At 31.9% G+C, this 6,223-nt stretch overlaps 1 pseudogene; it reads right to left on the bottom strand.

Annotated features, from left to right (window-relative positions):
- Positions 1–2,718: 2,718 nt before the first annotated feature.
- Positions 2,719–5,279, bottom strand: LOC120148659 (annotated as a pseudogene).
- Positions 5,280–6,223: the final 944 nt, after the last annotated feature.

Raw genomic sequence — 6,223 nt, 5'->3', positions numbered from 1 at the left:
CGAGCTTCATCCTTGCATCGCATGTTAGACTTTTGTGAAGAGAATGAGTTATCTTTTTACCACATTCCACGCCAGTGCGGTAAAGTCGCGGACACTCTGACGAAATTAGCTTGGGCTCTTTCGTTTTGGCAAGCATCTGTTTCAAGTCCCGCATGAAAGCGTTTATTGAGGCTCTCAGGGAGATTACTGGGACTGGAGTAGGAAGCTAATGGATTAGAGTTCTACTAATGCTTCTTTCATTTGTATTAAAAAAAAATCGTGCATTAATAATATTTCATTTTCAGCCATCAATACCATTTTCTCTGCTGTTAAACTTTTGGGTAAGCAAACAAATTGTCCCTCGATTATAGAGCACTGCTCTATGAGTCCCCTGACTATTAAAAATTATAAAATGATCCACTGATTATAAGAGACTATTTTGTTGAGTCCACAACTATTAAAAGTTAAAAATGATTACTTGATTATGTACAGAACTTATTCTTTTTTCGTTAAAAATTTATGGTTGTCAAAGTTAAAAAATAACTTACTGATTGAGATATGATAAAAATCATATTTTAATGATGTCTACCTATACAATTATTAAATTGTCCCGTTGCCTCATTGCCTCTTTGTATTAAATTGAAGATGTTTTTGTCTCCTCAACTTACCGAAGCTGTCCATCTTCTTCTTCGATATGCTGAAGCTGCCCTTTTTTTATGCATGCAGTTATTATGTAAAAACAGACATGGGTTTGATGCATTTTCATTGTGGGATTTTATCATAATTATAGAAAGGTTCAATATTGCTTGCTAAATTGTAGATATCTTTTTCTTTCAATTTCATGACTGTAACTTGGAAAATACTAGAACCATCCCATGAAGCTCATGCTTCATCGACTGAATACCTTGGATCGTCAAATGAAAGCATCGGATCTATATCACAAGATCTTCTCCTTAAAGAGTTTCTCATTGGCAATCTAACCGACCCACCTCCATTTTTCATCTTTTTGAGCTTCTGTTTTTGCCTCCATTGTTGCAGTTTCTTGTTGAAAACTGAAGCGGCCGACCAGATGCTTCCGGTACTCTTCTTCTTTGTTTGCGAATCGTGATCTATATGATCCTTCACGGCTTCCCCTCGATTTGTTCAAGTTTCTCTTCGATTAAACTCCCTGTATAACCACCCACACCGAGTCGTCGTTCTTCTACGAACTCTAAATCGTTTTCACGATTGGTTTCCCTATCAGTTTGCTCTTCTTCGTTGGTTTCGAAAACGGGGACTTGAACAACACTTGAAGATGAACCCAAATTTCCAGCTGCTTCTTTTTTATGTGGATTCCTCTCGTAATCTTGAGAAAAGAGTGACCAATAGAAAGGGAAAACAGTGGTGTTGGGGGTAAGGGAAACTTGGCGTTTGACGCTGAAGGTGAGAATGGGGAAGGAAAGAAGGGGTAATTTTGGTATATTATTTATTTTATTAATTGGTTTTTATTCATTCATATAAAAAGTTAAATATTAATGAGTGACGTGATATGTTTTGATTTGTCAGTGAGATTTATTTTTAACTAAGTTAATAGAATGAGATAAATGGTGCAATAATTTATTGTTGAGAAAATAAAATGTTTTGAAAAATATTTTAAGGGATAACTCGATACAAATAATATAATAGTGTCTTTAAGTATTAAAAAAATCAATTTAATCTTAATTTAATTAATATTATAATAACTAAAAAGATATAAAATAAAGCATATTTAAATGATAATATTATCTCATTTAAAATTTAAAGATGTATACAATTAAAATATTATGATGAGATTTTTATTATATATGATATTGTCCCAATCGTATCATATTTGGAAGAAAGTTTATTCGTTGACCTTGTATTTTTTTCTTTTTGAATATTTGAATTTATATATATATATATATATATATATTGATAGGCCTAGGCGGAGTAGTGAGGACGGTTGTCTTCCCTGAAAATATAAAATTACTATATATTTTAGATTTTTTATATGTATTTTTTTGTTGAAAATCTATTTTCGTCATCTGAAATGTTATAAGTCCATATTCATCCCCTTATATAAATTTTACGTCAATCTCTCTTAATATATATATATATATATATATATATATATATATATATATATAATAAAAATTACTTGGGCATCTTTGATTTTGAGATTAAATTAAAGTTTTGGGTTAAATTTCCTAATTTGAACTTTCCAGTCGGGGGATTTTTGAAGTTTGAATAACAATTTTAGGTTAAAAACTCAATTATTTTATGAAATTTGAATGAGAAGAAAGACCCTGGTATTTAACGATTTAGCAAATTGCTCCTAGACAAATTATTTTAGTTCCGTAACTGAAAAAATATTAAAAATCTATTTTTAACGAATTTTTTTTTTAGACAACTAAAGTTAACTTTAATTATAGTTAGAACACTTTTTTTATAATAGGCCTTATATAAATACTACATTTAATCAAATTTAATCGAGCTCGAATAACTCAATTATATCTCAATTCTCAAATCGAAATCAAACTTGTTCTATAATACTTTGCCAAACTCAAGCCAAATATCGATAATCTAAATTTGAATTTGAACTTAAATATAAACGAACATAATCGAATTCAAGTAATTAAATGAATAAAAAATTGATCATCAAATTCGAATAATTTAATTATATCTCAACTCGAATTAAAAAAAAAATCTTATATAAACAAGAAAGTGTATGAAGCGATTTCGTTAAAATAGGCCGCAGATGACAAACACCACTCAAAATCATTGTTTCTTCTACCATATAGAGAGTTGTCAAAGGAAGACTTGATACATGGCTTACCTAGTCAGAGGAAATTTGTTCCTTCGATAATCTCGGGAAATTTGTTGATTCGATAATTTCCGGGAAAATATTATAAAAGATGTTCAGGTGCTCCCTTGGGATGTCTGAGAAGGTGAAATGGCTGCAGGATTTGATTCGAAAATATGATCGTCATCCGGCATTTTCTCTTTGGATTCAATGGCATTTAAATTGTTGCCTCGGAAAGGATCTTTCTTCTCAGGTTTAATACATAATGTTGCCCATATACCGACTCCTTGAAGATTCATTTGGATCATCGATTCTTAGTGTTTTTGGAACCACAACACATTTTTCCGGTTGCTCGTCCTCAACCAAGTTTGCTTCCCTGGAATGTTTGCCTAGTGAAGGCGAAACATTGCCGGAGCCACAACTGTTGCTAGTCGAGGATGACGGGGATAGGCAACCGTTGGAGCCATTGAATGATACGGTTCCCCCAGCAGCGGTCCATAGAGGCATACATCCCCAATAAGCAGGCACAAACTGTAAGGGTATATTTGGTGGGCAAAATCCAGGAGCAGCCACCAATGGTGTAGGGCACACTGCATTGGAATTATTACTATTTGTTGCACTCATTTGATCGGAAGAATACTGGACGATTGCCACCGGAGCTACGTTATTTGGAAAAATCCAGGGTGGAACTGGATAGCAATGTCGCGGATGCTGTGTCTTACACTCATTAGGTCCGACCAAACCTATTCTTTCTCTTTGCATGACATGTCCGGGTAATTCATTCCCCTGTATGCTGCAAGGCGTCTCTGAAGATCCGCCGGAAAAAGGTTCCTCTCGTTTATCTCCGGAACCAACCATACCAGTCTCGACACATCTCTTCTGGTCTCCAAGGCTAAGGACAGTCTCCATGGATTCACAAAGGGGTGCTTCGGCACCGAATTTCAGAACTGTTCCGTTCCCCATGGAAGGCCTAATGCAGCTGCAGATTCGCAAGGAGATACAAGTTGTTGATTAGCAGAATCTGGGGAGTCGATCTGATGGTATTGCAAGGACAAGCGTTTGTTCTTCCTCCGACAGGCACCGATGGGAACATTTCGCATTGTTCCACCAGCAGTCCAATATCTCTGGCAATTCTTACAAAAGTGTCGAGGTTGGTTGACGTTGTAGTTGTTGAAGTAACAGAATTTCGTGTCGAAGCTGTTGCACCGCGGGCATGGAAGGATCTTGTCTGGCTTCTTGAAAACTATGTCTTGATCAGAGCCGTTCGTCTCTGGAGGTTCGGATTTGGGGTTAGAGTCTATTTGCATCTCAGTTGATTTCATACAAGTTTGGTGGTGTTCTTCCTTATCATTTTCCACCACAATGGACATATCCAGCTCACCGGACATGTTTGATTTTGAAGTTTCGATTTCCGGTTGGTTACCTCACTGCTCAAATCCTGAAATTCAAAACCAAAACAACATATAAACATGGAAGAAAAAATGACTGTAATTATGCAAAGAATCACCATGAACAACTTTTAAGAAATCAAGCTGGACCAACTGTTTTTCCCCATCATCCAAATACAACAAAAATATAAATATATCTTTATAAAGCTGTTTTTAGATTCAGAAATCGGAAAAATCAAATCAAAATGATCAATGTGGTTTCAGGAAAACAATTTCAAGCAATTTCATAAAAAAAAAACAAATTGTCACTTGATTTTGTTACAATGGACAAATCTACCTGAAAGAAATGGAATTTTTCTATGTAGAAACGTGTGTAAGAAAAATTCAATAAAAGACAAAGAGGCATCAAATGAGTTCCCTAAGTAATCAAACTCCATACACAAACATACCCCAAAATCATTTAAAAGAAATACAGAAACCTAAACATGGAACAAAGTAAGCATAATTTGCAGATTTTAAGGTACGAATAGTTCTTAAATAGTGGTCCGCTATTAGAATAGCGAAGGTTCTATAGTGTGGTTTTGTCCGAAAATGGTGACCTAAACCACAATTTAAAACCCTACTATATAGTATAAAAAACATATCAAACAATTAATCATTTATACCTTAGAAGCAAACAGATTCATTCCAAAATACAAAGTCATAAATGCTTTCAATAAAACAAGAAAAATGTGAAACTTGAGATGCAAATAAATAAATAAAACAAGTCTCAAGTCCTAAAGCTTCAACTTTGGGGGCACAACAGAGCTTCAAAGCTTTACTATTTTTCCAACAAATCATAAAAAAAAACCCCATAAACATTAACCCCTACAACAGCTAAAACTAGCAGTAAACTTCAGGAGAAAGCATAAAAAAAAAAGCAAACCAAATACATCAAACCAATGTATGAAAAGAAATGAAGTTTGAATATATTTAAGCTTACCCCAGAATGAATCTGAGGTTCAGGCACAGGATCTTCCTTCCGAAGAGCTTGAAAGCTGGATCTCCACCGTTCATTTTTACATAAACGTTTGATGATTTTGCAAGTATGAAGAGCAATAACCATAACTTTTTTTTCCTTTTAAAAAGTGATTTCAGGACGGGTAGGAAGAAAAAAGAGACTCCCTGGAGAAGAAAGAAAACAACTTTTTTATAGTGTATTTAGTCCTTTTCTCTAAAATCCAAGAAAACCCCTTAACACACGAAGGAAAAAGAAAGTTTATAAAAGAAAAAATTATATATTTTCTCTGAGATAAACTGATAAAGCATAAAGAACGTGAAGGATCGGAGTTCAATTTCTTAAGCTTTTCCGCTTTTTTTTTTTTAAAAAAAGATAAGCATTATATTTATAATTCTTTTATTTATAAACTAGACCTTTAAGTATGAAAAATTATTTAATTATCATTTATAAAATAATATATTATCAATTATCAACTGTTATAATAATAGTAGATGTTAGATCTTCAATATAATATCATAGATTTAAATCTTAATATTATAAATTTAAAAATAAAATTAGGAGAATTACTTTTATGATGAGATTAATTTATGATATTTAATTTATATTAATTAATCAATAAGTTATAATATTATTATATTAAAAATATTAATAATCTATTATTTTAAAGTAAACAAATATATTTTTATGATTTTCTTTAAATTTTAATTAAAAAATTATTGATAGATGCTTTAGAAATAATATAATGTATAAAACTAGTAAATATATAATTAATTAAAAATTCAAAAATTATACATTTCATATGAAAGGAATTTATAAATTAATAATTCATTAGAATAATATTCCATTCAATCAAATAATGAACATTCAGCAGCAGCATTTAATACCTATAACACTATTAAATGATATAAATGTTACCGAATACCTGACATAGGGTTTAGGTGATATAAATAAAAATATGAAATTAATAGATTATTTTTATTTTAATAAAATAATAAATATTCGATGGAAAATTATCAAAATAATAAAAAAAATTATTAAATACAACGTTTCTATATT

This window comes from Hibiscus syriacus, unplaced genomic scaffold (assembly GCF_006381635.1).
Source record: "Hibiscus syriacus cultivar Baekdansim isolate YM2019G1 unplaced genomic scaffold, ASM638163v2 tig00110984_pilon, whole genome shotgun sequence".
Classification (NCBI taxonomy): domain Eukaryota; kingdom Viridiplantae; phylum Streptophyta; class Magnoliopsida; order Malvales; family Malvaceae; genus Hibiscus; species Hibiscus syriacus.
The sequence above is the reverse complement of the archived record's forward strand: the minus strand, read 5'-3'. Positions and strand labels throughout refer to the sequence as shown.